Raw genomic sequence first — 16304 nt, forward strand, 5'->3', positions numbered from 1 at the left:
TTATATTGTCAGACAGATGTTATTACCATTTGTGAACGTGAGGAAGACACAGGTCTAAGCCATGGATCCATTGAAACATTTTCATGAACATTTACAGATGAATAAAATATTTTAAGTTTCTAAATTCTGATATGAAGGACAAAAAGAACTAACACTGCCAGATATCAAAAAGATATTAGAAACGGGTGATGAAACATGGGTCTACCACTATGATCGCATGTCAAAACCAAATGGCACCATTCCACTTCTCCAGCACCAAAGAAATTCAAGTCTTCAAGATGAGTGAAGAAAGTTATGGAAACTGTATTCTGGGATGCAAAGGGTGTGATCTTTGTTGATTAATTAGAAAGTAAAAAGAGGATTACTTTGCTTATTTGCTTCATCAGCTGTGAGATTCTATCAAAGAAAAGTGGTGAGGAATGATAACTGCTGGAGTTCTACTACTTCATGAGTCATGACAATGCCTCTTCTCACACCTCTCAACTTGCAAAGTATGCTGTGCAACAATATGGGTTCCTCACCCTCCATACTCGCCACACCTGGCACCAAGTGATTTCCACCTGTTTCCTAAACTGAAAGAACACCTTCATGGAAAGTGCTATGATGACAACAATGACCTCAAAGCTGCCATGAATGGGGTTTTTAGGATGGCTTCAGAAAACTTCATCCTGACTGGAATTGAAAAGCTTTACTATCGATATGAGAAGTTTTTTGAAAAGCAGGTATATTATGTTGAAAAATAAAATTAAAAACACTTTCACAATTGTTGGTTTTGTTTGTTAGGCTCAGAACTTTTTAACATTTATTGTAATCTTGTTGACATGGCACGAGATCATCAAATACATGTACAAGACAAAGTCATCAATATCCCCACCCTTTTAAAACGTACATAAAACCACAAGTGGTGTAACGATATGGCGATACAGTATTGTATAGTGATACGGGGCCCAGAAAGTTATATTGGTGTAAAATATGTGAATAGTAACAGAAAATGTCCAACCACCAGCTTTCACAGATTCTCTAGTATTTCATGGTGATTCCTTCTATTCTTTAAATGCTAAACCTTTCAATAAAAAGACAGATATTTTCACTTGACAACAATGTTTGTTACATTTAATATTTTCAAAACTCTAAATAATAATCAGCTACAAAGTGGACAAAAAATAAACAATGCCTGAATTGATGTATGGTGCTGTGCTTGCTTTTTAATTAACACTGCATTATAAGCACCATCACACTTTGTCAATAAAAAGTCACATAATCAACCAAGTAACCAGGCCTGACCACACAATCCAAAATCATCTCTCAAAACAAGAATATGTTGCTGAGAACAAATTGTAATCCAATTGTTTGATGTGCTTACAAATTTTTATAAAGAAATACCAGTACTGAATGGTTTATGAATAATGCTCCGCAATATGAAACCCTTATTTGAACCTAAATCCAACTTATTATTGCCTAATAAAATGCAAAATCTAAATATCTAAAAATACCTTAATAGCAAAAAGAAGCAGTTCAGCAATTGCCTCATATCTATACAAAGTTTCACAAAGAAATGAGAAACAATTTAGGAGTTATGCTCAGGAAAAAGACCAATTTGTTGCCGAGGAAACAAATCCTAAGTATCAAATTGCACCATTTCAATCCATGCCAGATGTTAAACAAAGTTTCAAGAAGAAAATGATTGGTTTAAGAGTTAGACACATGGAACTTTAAGTGATGGATGGAGACCATTTCTACATGATGCAAACTTCGTTTTTGGCAGGGGATTTGGCATTTTACAAATAATTTTTTTTAATCATTCTCAAACTTTTACAAGTTTACAATTAACTCAAACTACACATAAAAGCAAACATTTACAGATGAACACATAAGCATGCACATAATTTGTTATTTATACATTCATCATCAACCTCGGGCATAACTATTCATTACAAACAACTAAATAATACAAACAAATACAAACACATAACTACACTAACTTTGTTCCTTTGTTAAAAAATTACCTGTACCATCTTCTTGTCTGATACTTCATCAATAGAGGTTATCACACGAGTGTTTGAGGAAGGTAAATATCCTGTATTAGGAATAAACATTGTACTTAGCAAGCCTTGGCGAGTGATGCCAGGTATTATAGTTGACAAATACCGTATTCAACATAATAAGCAGTGATATAGGCAATGGTGATTCTACCACAACTCCACCTGGGCCAGATTTATACCCCAATACCTTTACTACAGAGGTAATTTTTTATGCAAAACCACCGATGCACACCAATAATCGACTAAGCTAAATTGTAATGAAAAGGGCTCTAGCTCACCACCACCTGACCCATTCCCAAACCCTATCAATGCTTCTATGATATAAATTTTTATAGGCAATGGGGGTTCTAGCTCACTTCCACTAGAGCCAGATTTATACCCAATACCTATACTACAGAGAGAATATTTTATGTAAAAACCATGATGCGAACAAATAATCGTCATGCGTCGTTACATCAATATTAATTAATAATGGATAAAATTTACTATAGCCCACGAGGATATTGGAAAGGTATAGGAGCAATACAAAAATTAGCCACTGTAGCTAAGGTATCTAAAGATGTAGCCAAGGATTGGCTAAAGAAACAAGCGATGTGGCAAATATACTTACCGGCACCGCATTATATACCGAGGAAGAAGTTTGATATTTTTACAACGAACGAAGTTCATCAGGCTGACCTCTTGTTTCTTCCCCAAGATAAGGTAAGACGCAAAACGTATGAATATGCTTTAACTGTAGTGGATGTAGTTAGTCACTACAAGGAGGCTGAGCCATTAACCTCGAAAGATTCAACTGAAGTAGCTAATGCACTCATCCGCATATATAAATGCGGACCATTAAAATGGCCTAAGTTATTTCAAGTAGATGCCGGTCGCGAGTTTATGGGATCAGTAACTAAACTATTAACAAAGCATGATGTCACAAGAAGGCGTGGCGAAAAAGAAGCCCACCGTAGCCAAGCTATTGTTGAAAGATTTAACCGGACATTAGCGGAACGTTTGTTTGGATATCAGTATGGGATTGAAATGAAATCAGATAAATTATGATCAACCGAATGGGTGACAGGATTATCAGCTGTTGTATCAGCGCTGAATAATGAATTAACGAGATTAATCGGGAAGAAACCATCCGATGCGATTAAAATTTAATCTGTGACTTCTGAATCTTCAGCACCGAGGAGAGGCAAAGAAAAAATATTTCCGGATAGAGTAAGCGTAAGATATTTATACCAGCCCGTTGAACTTGAAGAAGGCCAACGTCATGCCACTGATCCAATCTGGTCCCTTAAGATATATAACATTAGTCAGTTGGTTATGAAAGCCAGGTGAGCAGGTGAGCAGGTGAGCCTATATCTTTAAGATGGACCGGGCAGGGGATTTGTGCGAGAAGAGTTGCTCATAGTTCCCAGCGATACGGTATTACCGCCATTACCATAAGCATAGGTAGTTACACCATCCTTGTCAATCCATGTCTTTCTTTGTATCTAAGGGGGATAATGATGTCTTGTTCATTCTTAATCCATATATCCTGTGATTGTCACTTCTTAAAGCGTTCATCTCGTGTTTGAATGTTCTACCATCGAATAATGCTTCTTTATACTGTTTGTGTTTGATATGCTTTTTTACCACATACTTCTTAATGCCTCCTCATAGGAGTTCCAGCACATTGATCCTTCATCTAACCTTACACCTATTTATTTACTGTGCTGTGTAGTCGATTATCTTATGGGTAATCGCTCATGTCGTACATATGTTTTTTTCTGCCATGTCTTTATACTCCTCAGTTTGTATTTCCATTAACAAAGAATCTGTATCGGTATATAACGTCTCGCATCTATCACCATATTGCTTCTTAAGTTCATTGTAATAAAAGTCATACATTAAGTGTTTTGACAATTCAAGAATACTCATACCAACGTACACTAGTCTGTTGAATTTTATATTACTCTTCTGCATATGTAATGTTGCTAAGTCATTATCAAATATCTTGCTTCTGTTAAAAGCCGGACTGGCTATAAGTTTCCTGAGTCTTTCTTCCTCATTAGATCTGACTAATTAAACATCAACACGCTTCCTTAGATTCTCCATAGTTTTACCAAATACTGAGTTAATCATGAGCTTATATAGGTTCTCGTCGAAATTGCTGGTAGCCATCTTTCTTAAATCTGTGTTCAGCCTTATATAGGGCTCCATCCAAGGGCTTTGATCGAACTTTAGAACTCTGTGTATTTTCTTAAGTTTCATACCTAACGATAGATATAACTGGAGATTTCTGTAGTAAACTATATATTTTGTCTTATCCATCAAATTTGGTACGAGTTTTTCTACGTTAGCTAACCTAGTATTACCCATCAAGGAGTGTTGATATTCTGACATCCAATCTCTATTAACCATTAATCTTTCGGGAGCTAGTGGATAACTGTTCTGGTCTTTGTGTAACCCTGTTGGATATTCCAAGTCAACTTCTAGTATGTAGCCTTTTATCGAAATCTGTGGGGATATTATTGATTACCCACTCAAACCAACCCGTGGGTAAAGGTTGACTCATAGCCCATCCGTATCGGGTTTACTCGAATCATATCCTTCCACTAATTTATTCTTAGCCTCAGAATACCTTTTCGCCGTCATCAATATACCACCTCTTAATCCTTTCTCAACAAACAAATGCATATCATAATCTGTGAGTAATTTTAATTCTACACCTGTCTTCTTCAACAATGCATCCCACGATAGTCCGGGACTTGAATAGTACCATGCCGGGTCTAAGCCGTATTGTTTTAAACATGTCCTTCTAAATATCTCAAATATATCGGCGAGTAACAGTACATCGGTTTTTAAGTACAGATCGTGATAATTGTCTAAATTCTTACAACCTAATTTATACCATACCATCAGATTGTGTTCATAATCGGCATCGGTTATTTTAGATTCTGTTAAGTTACTATAGAATGATTCAAGGGGTGGTAATTTAGTTTCGTTGAATCTGGACCAATCATCTATGTATTCGAAGGATGTACACCTTTTATCAAAAACAAATGCCGAGTTAATCAATCAGTATATTGATTTGTTATTGCAAATAAGTCATAGGGATTGTTCGAAATTGGCTAAATTGTCCAGGGAAGATAACAGAAACTGTACGGAGTCTATGAATCTAAGCCCATTACTTAGTTTTGTTCTGGCTTTCCCATCCTTGTCCGTATAATGTATAGTTTTAGTCAACGAGAATGAGATATATCTTTCCATATTATTAGGAATGCATGTTAAGCTGCCGTCGGTCTTTGAGATAGCTTGCATAATGAGATGAGAATAATATCCTCTTAGGTTATGAAACACAACATGGATGGGTATTGTTTGAGAATTCATTTTTAGTTTCAAGTTAAATGCTTTATTCGCGGTTCCCCGATAATTACCCGTGACGTGGCAATGATCTTTTACGGAATCCCCATTGAGTGGTTTATTACAAACATGACAACTCTGTGACTTCTTGAAGGCCCTCCAATCATCCCTTGTCATCAGGGGTCCGGAAAATTTAAAATCCCAATCGGACATTTGCATTTAGGCCACGCCCCCTTCAAATAGCGTATTTTAGTACGACTTTTCACACACATTACAAGTTTAAGTATTCATAATATGATGAATTATGAATTGTTTCAATTTAAATTGTTTAATTCACCGGACAATTAATAACAAATAATATCATTTTAGATTTACATGGAAAACATACGTTTGTTTCTGTTATAATAACGGTCTGTTAACGTAGTGAACGGTCTAATTAATATTCATGAGTCATATTCATGAGTCTGCTCAAGTGTACGCGTTGTAACATTTGGATCGAGACTATTATCCCATATTTGGTTATCACGTGACCTCACGGGAAAAGTTTTTTTTAAACTAAAGATTTTCTTAAAAACAAGACAGATAATTTAATCACAAATACTAAAATATCGTTGATAGCAATAGTTATTTGAATACTTTTTTCATCTGTACTTAATTATTGACCATAAAAAAATTGGATATCGATCGTCCGAGAAAGCAAAATGGCGGTCAATCAAGATTCAATATACGACTAGCTACTGAAAACAATAAAATCTGCAAATCCTCATTGTATGTCAACCAAGTGAAAGTCGTTAGCCACGACTTACAAAACGATCGTCCAGACTTTGAGGGTTTGGCAGATCCGCTCGACTGATCTGCATCGGTCGACTGGCTGTCGTCACGCTTTCGCTTCTTGTCTGAGGTTACGTATCGTAGCATTGTGAGGATAATGAGGTACATCGATGATGCAAGGTATTAATGTACAGTTGTAAACACCTTTCACTCAAATTAACAAGATGTTCTCAGTAATTAATCCTCGATTAATCAGTGTCAACTCAGTTTATTGCCTATTACAGTGATTGACCGATTGGACTATCATGTAGGTACGATGTATTTTCAGCAATCAAAACAAACAAAGCTTGTCAGTGTAGTTAATCTTCATTGTGTTGCAACTGCAGACAGAAACTGCTCAGTCCTAACTGTTGATCATGTCCGGTCAAAATTTAAGAATGTCCGGACAATACTTTTTAAAATGTCCGGTAAGCAATATTTTAAAACGGACATTAGAGATTCCCAATCGGACATGTCCGGCGCATATGACGGTTTCCGGACCCCTGCTTGTCATACACATGGGTTTCTTAAGCAATAAATTTTCGCTGATTAATCTCTTCATTTTGTAGATATTCTAAGAACTTATCTGCTGCTTCGGGACCTCTGTAAACCATGTGTGCATTTGTTTTCCCATCATACCTTACGACTATATATCCAAACCCACAAGGAGTATGTTCTTGTGTTTTGTATGTAAAACTACATTCAGTACTGTGTTCGGTATTTTCTATCCATTTTATAAGTACTTCGAAGTCCGCGTAAATTATATGTATTGTACTGGCATTTGATTACAATAATGCTCAAAGTTTAATATATTTTTACACTCTTTAGGCATATCGACCTGATAGCAGTCTGCACAACACCTCTGCAGTCTTCTTTATGCACTTCTAAAAGATCTTGTCTGCTGTACCCATGCAGACATCTTTCGCAGAAATATTTCTTTCCCACATGTTTTGTTTGATTGCATAATAGCCTGTTTAAACTCTTTATCTATGTATAATGATATTTACCATCTTTTTCGATCTGAAATGAATTGATTCTGGGAATATGTTCTTGGGCTGAGCTTATCCTGTGTAGGAGAATGTCCGAAAACAATTAAAGCTAAATTATTTTGCTTTTCCGCCTTATCAATTTGTGAGATTGGTGTAGGTTTGTCTATACCATCAAGGTTTAGTCTGTCGTTTTGGGGATAGCTCGAAGGTCTATTTGCAATTTTAGAATCTGCGGGGAACATGGCAGATCTTATCATCATTCTGAAACAGTCATCGCCTTTATTTTTTACATTAATTATGGCTTTTTTCTTTTTATAATACAAGGGTAAATCTATATAAGATCCACCTTTGAAAGGCATATAATTTGCTATATCTAAATATAAAGTATCAAGTTTATCCACACCCCAAACCGAACCTCTATTAGTCCAGCGTTCTAAAGTTTCTTGTATCCGCTGAATTGATGCATCTAATGATGAGCTTATAGACTCAGATTCGGTTATAACTTCTTGGTTGCCCCTGAAATAAGGTTCGGTATGTTTGGCACTATCGTCTGCGTTAATTTTAGTCAATGACATTTTAACCGTTAGCTGGTATTTTATACTAATTATATCATCTAACTCATTAATTTTGCTCGATACGATGGGTTTAACATCATTAACATCCATCTTCCAACCTCTTAGATATTTACCAACGCTGGCTGTGGGTACAAATCTTAACTCAACCGGTTCAACAACATTCAGTAACGCAATCAATTCAGCTTTTTTCATTTGAGAATAACCTCTCAGCCTACTTTTTTCTGCTTGAGCTTTGAGTTCTCTAACAGTCTGGGGTTTGTTGTACTTTCAGCTCTCTGACAAAAACCATTTTGATGTAATGGCATATGCAAAAATGAGTCAAATGTCAAAATGGTTATTTTTCATATATCTAAACACGTATTCTCCCCCAACCTATTCCTCTCATTCATGTAATTCCTCTTCCTAGCGTAAATAATCTGGTTCCTGATCTTATCAGCGCCGTGTTTCTTGCATAAGCAGTAATGACCTTTGACCCCTATCCCACATTCAGAACATGTATACAGTCAAGTCTCGTTAATCTGACAATCGGCTTTATCAGACCCTAATGATGGGAACCGATTAAATCAGTGCTATTTAGACCCGTTAATCCGACAGTCTCGCACTCCGACAAACCTAATTTGCAACAGAATTACCGAAATCGCTCATTAATCAGTCTTGTTAATCTGTCACAGTGATCGGCGTACTCCGTGGTCATCTGCCCGCGAGTACACAGCCCATGTTTTGATGCGAGACGAATTGGCTGGTAGCTGCATATTACTGTAACCTAAGGTGTCGGGTACTTTACCCTTCTCCCTTGGTCACTTGTTCCTGATTAACCACTCCTTAGTTCTGGGGATGATGTAGCTCTCTCTCAAAATCACAAGTCAGCAGGTTTGCTCAAGTCCATTTATTGGTGATGGTAGTTATTGTAAATATACTCACAAGGTCCTCAGTTGTTTTCTTGTTGCCTGTATTACTTAAATACAACACATTCCTAAGGTTGTATTGAAGAGCCTGATAGCTTTTCTGATCAAGGTTTAACTCTACTACTTTTCTGCCCCGGAATTCCAATCTACAGAGAGAACCTCCCTGTTCAGCCGTGAGTTTCCGAATCTCCGCACCACTCCCTGACAACTCACTAAATACTATTTATGATAATTTTAGCTCCTCCCACCAAAATAATATTTGACATCATGTGAAATGAGTCCTAACGCTCACCAACTGCGGCATGGTATCTCAGTGAACTAGTACTATAAATCGACATCAGTCCGGACTAGTACAAGCACACAAGCAAGCAAGCATGCACACACGCACGCACGCACGCACGTCGCTATATAAGTGCAATAATCTTGGACGCGACTTTAAACCCCATTTCACCTCACCACCTAACGCTCACCTCCATATGAACCCCAATTTCCGTTCCAATCAGTTTTTCTATCAAGCTCTTCTTAACCAAACCTTCAGCTAATTTCCTAACTCATTGGTCAACCGAACATACCAACAACTCAAATAATCCTAAGATGAAAACCCACTCCCTTGTGAGATCTGAATTGTCAACGAATCCCCCCAAACAATCTTGGTAATTTTCCGCCAATAGCCATTTTTATTTCCCAGAAAAGCAAAATCGATAACCTGTTGGTGGTTCCCTCACCCTGTACAGTCACTTCTCTCATATCCATCTCTATTTTAACCCAAAGCCTGATAGAATTTAATAAACTACATTTTAAGCTAATATTAAAAACCCTTTTTCCAAAATACCCTGCTTTCAATAAAGAAAACAGGTTAAATCACATGCTTAGATTACCTCAATCTTATTAAAATCAGATACAAGTTCTCACTATCGACGAGGACATCCATTTCAGGTCACGTCAGAACAACCTTTCGCGAACTATGACCTACCAATTAAATGACCAACAGGAAGTCGACGTTAGCCACTTAGAAAGCAGTTTTCTGAAGTTTTGGGTACCAGTTTCAAAGTAGCAACTTCCATTCCAGACTATGCTTTTTAAAGTATTTTGAATAAGTCACACAGTCCGTAACAGTTGTTTTGTGATCAACTTGTTTGAATCCTTATCTAACATGTAGTTGTCTGAATTTCGATTACGAACGTTGATACTACTTAATTTCGTTTTTCCGACATACTTGTTAATCCGACCTAATCACATGCAACCATCGATGTCGGATTAACGGGACTTGACTGTAGTTTATATTTCCCTGCCTAATGTAGTAAGCATGAATTCCACAAAAATCTCTCACACATGGTCTGCCACAGATAATGGGCTTTCCCATGAGAGTAAATCTTCACAGACTCATGGTTGTTGTACACCTATCATATTATGCGTAATAGCATAGCTAAAAATAGCCACGGAGGACAATCCCAACGCTATAAATGCTATCTCGCTGTATTTTTGTTCCTCTGACGGTGTATAAAACTGAGTGATTGTTAGCCATTTGTCAACTGGATCAAGTGTCTTTCCGTATTCGTGCATGGCAGATTCATCATCCTTAAACGCTTGAATTAAATGGTTTTGTTTATGAAGTTCATCATTAATAAAATCTAATCTCTGGGTCCTTCTGGACCATTGCGACTGGGCTGTTTAGAGTTGTTCTAACGCTTTATTATGCCGTTTCTGCTCCTCTTCAATTTCTTTAACGTTTGATTCTCTCATAGTAGAAAATAAAAAATTACTCCCTGAAAAAGCGAGACCATTAACAATAGCTCCACGGACCATCATTGCAATTGATGCAATATTTATTTTTATAAATATTCAAATGTTTAATTACTTCATTATGTCTTCAGGGATAAGGCCTTGTTTGATTAGCATATCTTTAGTAGCCACAGCTAGGCCTACATCTAGGACCATCATACCGACATCATAACCTAGCTCGGGTGGTGTGGCTTTAGTAATCATTTTAGCTATACGAGCATAGCCAATAGCCAAGCCGCTGACCACAGCTGAATGATACGCTGCGTTTACCAACATTTTACCTTGTGTAACTGGAGTAGTCATGCTTTTATAACATTACATGAGGGCTTATCTCTAATTGAACCTCGACTGGCGATGTTTTCTCTTTTCTGGCCTTAAAAAACAACCTTATCACTACTATAAGACCTATCACAGTGGGAGCCTAAGTTTTAATCGTGTGTGTACTGTGTTCAGTGTGTATTAGCTTTGCTTTCCTCGTTTGCGCTCCCTTTTGACTGGCTGCAACTTTTCGAGTATTCTTAGTCACTCTCACTTGTGTTGTTTCCACATTCACTTGTCCGGTTTCCGCAATCACTTGTGGTAATTCCGCCTCCATTTATATTATAAGGTGGGCACTTATGTTTAAATTGACAAAAGTTAGCTGTTATTAAAGCGGTTTTAAGTGGCGCCAAGAACATTCCGTACCTATGGTAAAACTCACAGCCTACTGTGCTTAAAGCGTGTTTGATGAATGGGTCTTTCTTGAGAAATTCACATAAATACAGGCGATTTTCTGGAGGGATAGGATAGCTTCAGCTGTGTATATTTGTATCATAGCCGAACCTATTGTTTTAGTCATGGTAGCTCCCAGTCTAGACTCGTAACGCGCGTACAGTTTTTTAACTTCTTTGTTGATCATGTTGTCAATTTTTTCAGTGGTATAATTTTCCCCCAAGTATTGGGAGCATTTTCCACCAGCTACCAAAGCCACAAGTCTTTCTCTTTGTTGATCTGTAACTACAGGTTCTGGGTCATCTTGGAGCAGTTGTTCCATAAGTTCGTCGCATTCCATCTTTTTAATGTAATAGACCAGCTGATATTTAAGTCTAACATAATGATATATGGCATATCCAATACAGCCCGAAATAATAAAATGTTGCAAAAGAATGAGGATTTCCAATCACATTATTAATCGCCGCTAATGTTCAATTTACCGCATTTTGCTATATTTCGCTATATTAGGCTAAAGTTTGCTAATCAGTTGCTATATTTTGCTAAAGTTTGCTAGAGTTTGCTGATCAGATGCTAAAGTTTGCTAATCAGATGCTATATTTGGCTGATCAGTTTCTATATTTTTGCTATATTTTGCTTCAGTTTGCTAATCAGTTGCTTAAGTTTGCTAATCGGTTGCTATATTTTGCTATATTTTGCTAATCAGTTGCTATATTTTTGCTATATCTTACTTAAGTTTGCTAATCAGTTGCTATATTTTTGCTAACGTTTGCTAAGCAATTGCATAAGCAGCTGTTTGGCCAGTTTTTAATACGAGTTTACAGTGCTTCATTTCCGCTAACAGTTTTCTGACTATCTTGCTCGAGCTTGGTAGGAATAACATCATTTTCACATAGACATTCCTCGAATAAATCTCGGTCTTTGAAGCGAAACAGGGCTACCCATTTTGTCGTGACATACTCGTAAACAGTCTTGTAAACGATCACCCGGATCAACTTTAGATACCGTATTCGACCCATTAAGCGCCCCTCCCCCAATAGGCGAAGCAGCTGATCGCTATTGCTGGGTATTAATTTTTACATGGAACAAGTCTGACCAGTCACCGTCAAGGCTCCCGTGCACATGATCGCGTGATTGCGAGAATTACGTGTTAACATAGAATCGTCCAACAAAAACAAATATGACTTTTAATGAATCAAATTATGGCATTTATGATATATGTATCCATTCTGTGTCAACTTAAGTTTGTTTCAGGCGTCAGTCCAGATATATAAAGAACACTTTTTATAGCCAGACAGTGTAATTACATGAATAATTTGCGAACTTCAGTATGGATTTGTTGACATGGTATTTCCGGTGTTACGTGCTCACAGTAATGTCTTTCCATCGGGGAAAAAACATCAAAACTCATTAATTTGTGTATAATGCGCACCCCCTTCTACACAGCTGTGTTTTTTGGAAAAAAAGTGCGCACTATTCTCAAGAAAATACGGTAAGGCTTACTGATGAATTTACGCCAATTTGACTCTGAATTGGTCCCAATAAGCGCCCACCCCTTCTGTCTTTTTTTAAGCGCCCTGGGTGCCTAATGGGTTGAATACGGTAGGTATGTTTTATTAATGTTTTCCTGAACCAAAAACGTAGTCTACCGATCTTCGTTCCATATTACTTGGAGACATGTGTAGTCCCGGTGCATAAACGTAGTCTACTTTGGTTTGAGCGTACTGTAATACATCTTGAAAACGCTTTATAGAAGATGGTATGTCAACTGGTGAAGCAATAGCATCCTCTACATTGGCAACAAACTGTTTTTGTGCATCGAGCGCCGTCCAAGAACCAATTATTCCTGTTTGTGTTTGCGACTGTGCACCAAGAACTGCCCAAACATAAATTCTTATTGATTCATTAACTCTTACAACTCCTGGGTCAGTAAAACTATTTTCTGTTTTATCATAAAGAAAATCTTGTGGTTGTTAAACCTTTTCAGTAAATCATCGCTGACTCCTTTTACAGTGTGCACCAGCGTATGGAATATGTAGACCATGTTAACTCCATGCAAACGCCAATCTTTACTCGTAGAAACATTAAATTCCTGACAAATATGTTCATATGCCCACCTATTGTACGGATTATTTGATGCATTCCAAACTTGATCCTGTGGTAATGAGGCACTAATTTCTTTAAGTATACGTCTAATCTGATACACGTGAAATGATAAAACAGACTTATTTAGTTCAAAGCTGGCGGCATAAAGAGATCCTGTTGTTGCACACCATATGGCAAAGTTTAACTGGTTTTGCCAAAATTGCATTGGATTGTGGAACCAATCATGTACCATTTTGGTGCTAGTTGCCGTGACCCTGTAAGTTTCAAAGATATCAGGAAAATGAACAAAAAACTTAGCACTGGAGGCTCTTACTAAAATCGACTGGTTCGTAAGGTAAGTTGCTTCGATACTACTCTCGGTATTAGCACCTCCCACATTGAAGTTATAATATAGTATCTTTGAATATTTAATATGTATGTTACACTCCTGGGAATAACAAATGGCCAGTCTATTCAACTGCTTCACGTTATCGACAACTCGGTGGAGCAACTTCAAGTTGCTCCCTGTGATATAACATATTACCCGTGGTGGACCAATATAAGTGCTGCGAGAGGTAATAATAAGTTATTACAAGATAAAGACCGTCACACTATATCTGATGGGTATTACAGCATATGCTCAATCAATGATGAAATTTTAAAGCCTTTGGGAGCTAGTCTCACACAAAATGAGTCAAATGGGGTGCTGATTTTAAGCAGTGGAGCACATTCTATAAAACTTGACAGGGACTTAACAAATACACTTGGTTTTATTAGAAGAGAAGTGACTTTAGACACAACAGTGCATGAAGTTAAATTACCAGATATAGTTTCCTTTAAAGTGTTATGCATCCATCTTGATCAGATCAGTACAACAGATAATATTCAACTCAAAAGTCCTACAACTCTGCTAAAAGCTATTCCAGTCAAAGATGAAAAATACAAAAAGTTAAAGCGGGGTATTATTACAGATCTCAAAATTTCTGTATTAGATGTAAAACATCAACCTGTACATATAGGATATTTGAGTGTGACACACCATATTATAAATAATGGTTGATTCTTCAGGTCCTGGAACGCATAACCTTAGACATTGTAATACAATTGCACTTTCCAAACTTGGAGACACAGACTGATTTGATAAACCTGGTACCAATAGTAAGTTATATACTTTACACTTACAAGATAATGTATCCAAGCTGAAAGTTGTATTCACAGCACCTGCACCTAATTTAGGAGATTTAAATGATGCTGACATTAGTAGACTCCATAAAAACACTTCATACAATCTTACTCGCAATGATGAGAATTAATGGACTATGGTCAAAGCAAAAATCAAGTGGCTACTGAATATCATCATTGCCCCACCATATGTGATGATGGGTAAGCGACATCATTTAACTAAGATAATGAATAGTGGGATTGTACTCGGGCCTTATATCCCCTCAAAACGTAAGAGTGTGTTAGTCGCTCCCCTGCCAGATGACCCAGGCTATATGTAATTGAGTTGTCCATCATTAAATGAAGTTAGTTTAAATTTGGTAACTGAATTCAATGATGTAAATAGCCTGAATGCTATACCTGGTATTTCTACACTTATTATGGAATTCTTGTTAGGTGATGCGCCAGAAGATGTCCTAGAGATATTACCAGGACTAAGAATTAGATGGCTTAAAAAACATCAACGTCAACGTTGTAGTATTATGATTTATCTAGGATTATCGCCCGTTGCAACCCTTGAGGGGGTCCAAGTTAATAAAAGTGAAAGCATTTCACTTACTAAGATATTTATGCCATATAATATACATTTAATAAGGCTGATGTATAATTAAAGACTCTTATATAAAGACTCTTATATAATATAATAATATACATTATGAGTTTAAATACGGCGCTTGATGAAGCATCTGAAAAGATGGATACTGTTGATGGATTTTGTTTACATGAAATAAGCGACATAAAACATCGAATAGAGAAGGAGAAGGAGTTGCGACTTGGATTGTATAAAGAGTATTGCAGAGCTGTGAATGTTCTCGAAAGAGTTGACACTGCGCTTGAAACAGCTAGCATGGGTCTTGGTGCAGCCGTTGTTGGTTTATTATCAACTATAATCGCCGCGCCTATCGTACTTGGCATGTAAGTAGCAGCCGGAGTCTCAGGACTGGCTGGAATAGCGATAAAATTTATTTCTTGTAAGTTGCAAAAGAAAGCATTAAAACATGATGGTATTTGTATACTTGCTGAAGCAAAGTTGAACAGCATTGAGGTTCATATCTCAACAGCACTGGCTGATTGTAAGATATCCAAGGAGGAGTTTCGTTTAGTGTTGTCAGAACTCACCAAATACAACACAATGAAGCAGGAGATTCGATCAAATTCTCACAAGACCAGTGGTATTAGTGAAGACGAGAAAAAAAAGTTCATAGAACAGGGGAGGCAACAAGCGTGTCAATTATTCTGTGCCAAAACCAAAGAACTGGTTGGAGATTAAGAATAGATTGTTTCCTGGGTACATCATTGGATCTCATTTAGACGAATGCTTACATAAGTCCATAATTACAAGCCAACAATTAAAGGAAAAAGCTATCGAAGCATTTGTGCTCCAGGACAAAATTACCATGGATCTCTGGAGAACGGCTAAAGAACGGGAAAACTTACAATACCAAGGTATTTGTAATCAGAACACATTGAGACTGCGTGTGGGTGCTGATAGTGGCGATAATACCGTTGTAGGAGATAAGGCTGTTGCTGATGCATTAGGTAACCAATTCTATATTCCACTCGACTTTGAATTACTAGATAGTCACATGCCCTTCTATCAAGCATCCCTAGGCGATAGGTTAGAATACGAATTCACTTTTAATGACTACAGGTGAGTAATCAAAGCTACTGAAGATGCTAGCTATTCTATTGACAATATCTCTTTGGAGTACAATATGATAACAGATCCTGAATTAGCCAGACAAATTCGTAACCAGTATACCGGAAGTGTAGCCATTTTGTACGATCGCGTGCTTCGACACTGAAAGATCACCAGGAACAAAAGAGATACGACTTGGAATATCAATC

The 16304-nt window shown here is 37.2% G+C and overlaps 1 protein-coding gene across 5 annotated transcripts in view; it reads right to left on the bottom strand.

Moving 5' to 3' along the window:
* The window catches only part of LOC124146392 (leucine-rich repeat-containing protein 74B-like), a 442719-nt gene that overhangs the window by 161411 nt on the left and 265004 nt on the right, over window positions 1-16304 (bottom strand). The gene's annotated exons all lie outside the window — the stretch shown is intronic.

Source organism: Haliotis rufescens, unplaced genomic scaffold (genome assembly GCF_023055435.1).
Source record: "Haliotis rufescens isolate VD_foot unplaced genomic scaffold, xgHalRufe1.0.p SCAF_22, whole genome shotgun sequence".
Lineage (NCBI taxonomy): Eukaryota > Metazoa > Mollusca > Gastropoda > Lepetellida > Haliotidae > Haliotis > Haliotis rufescens.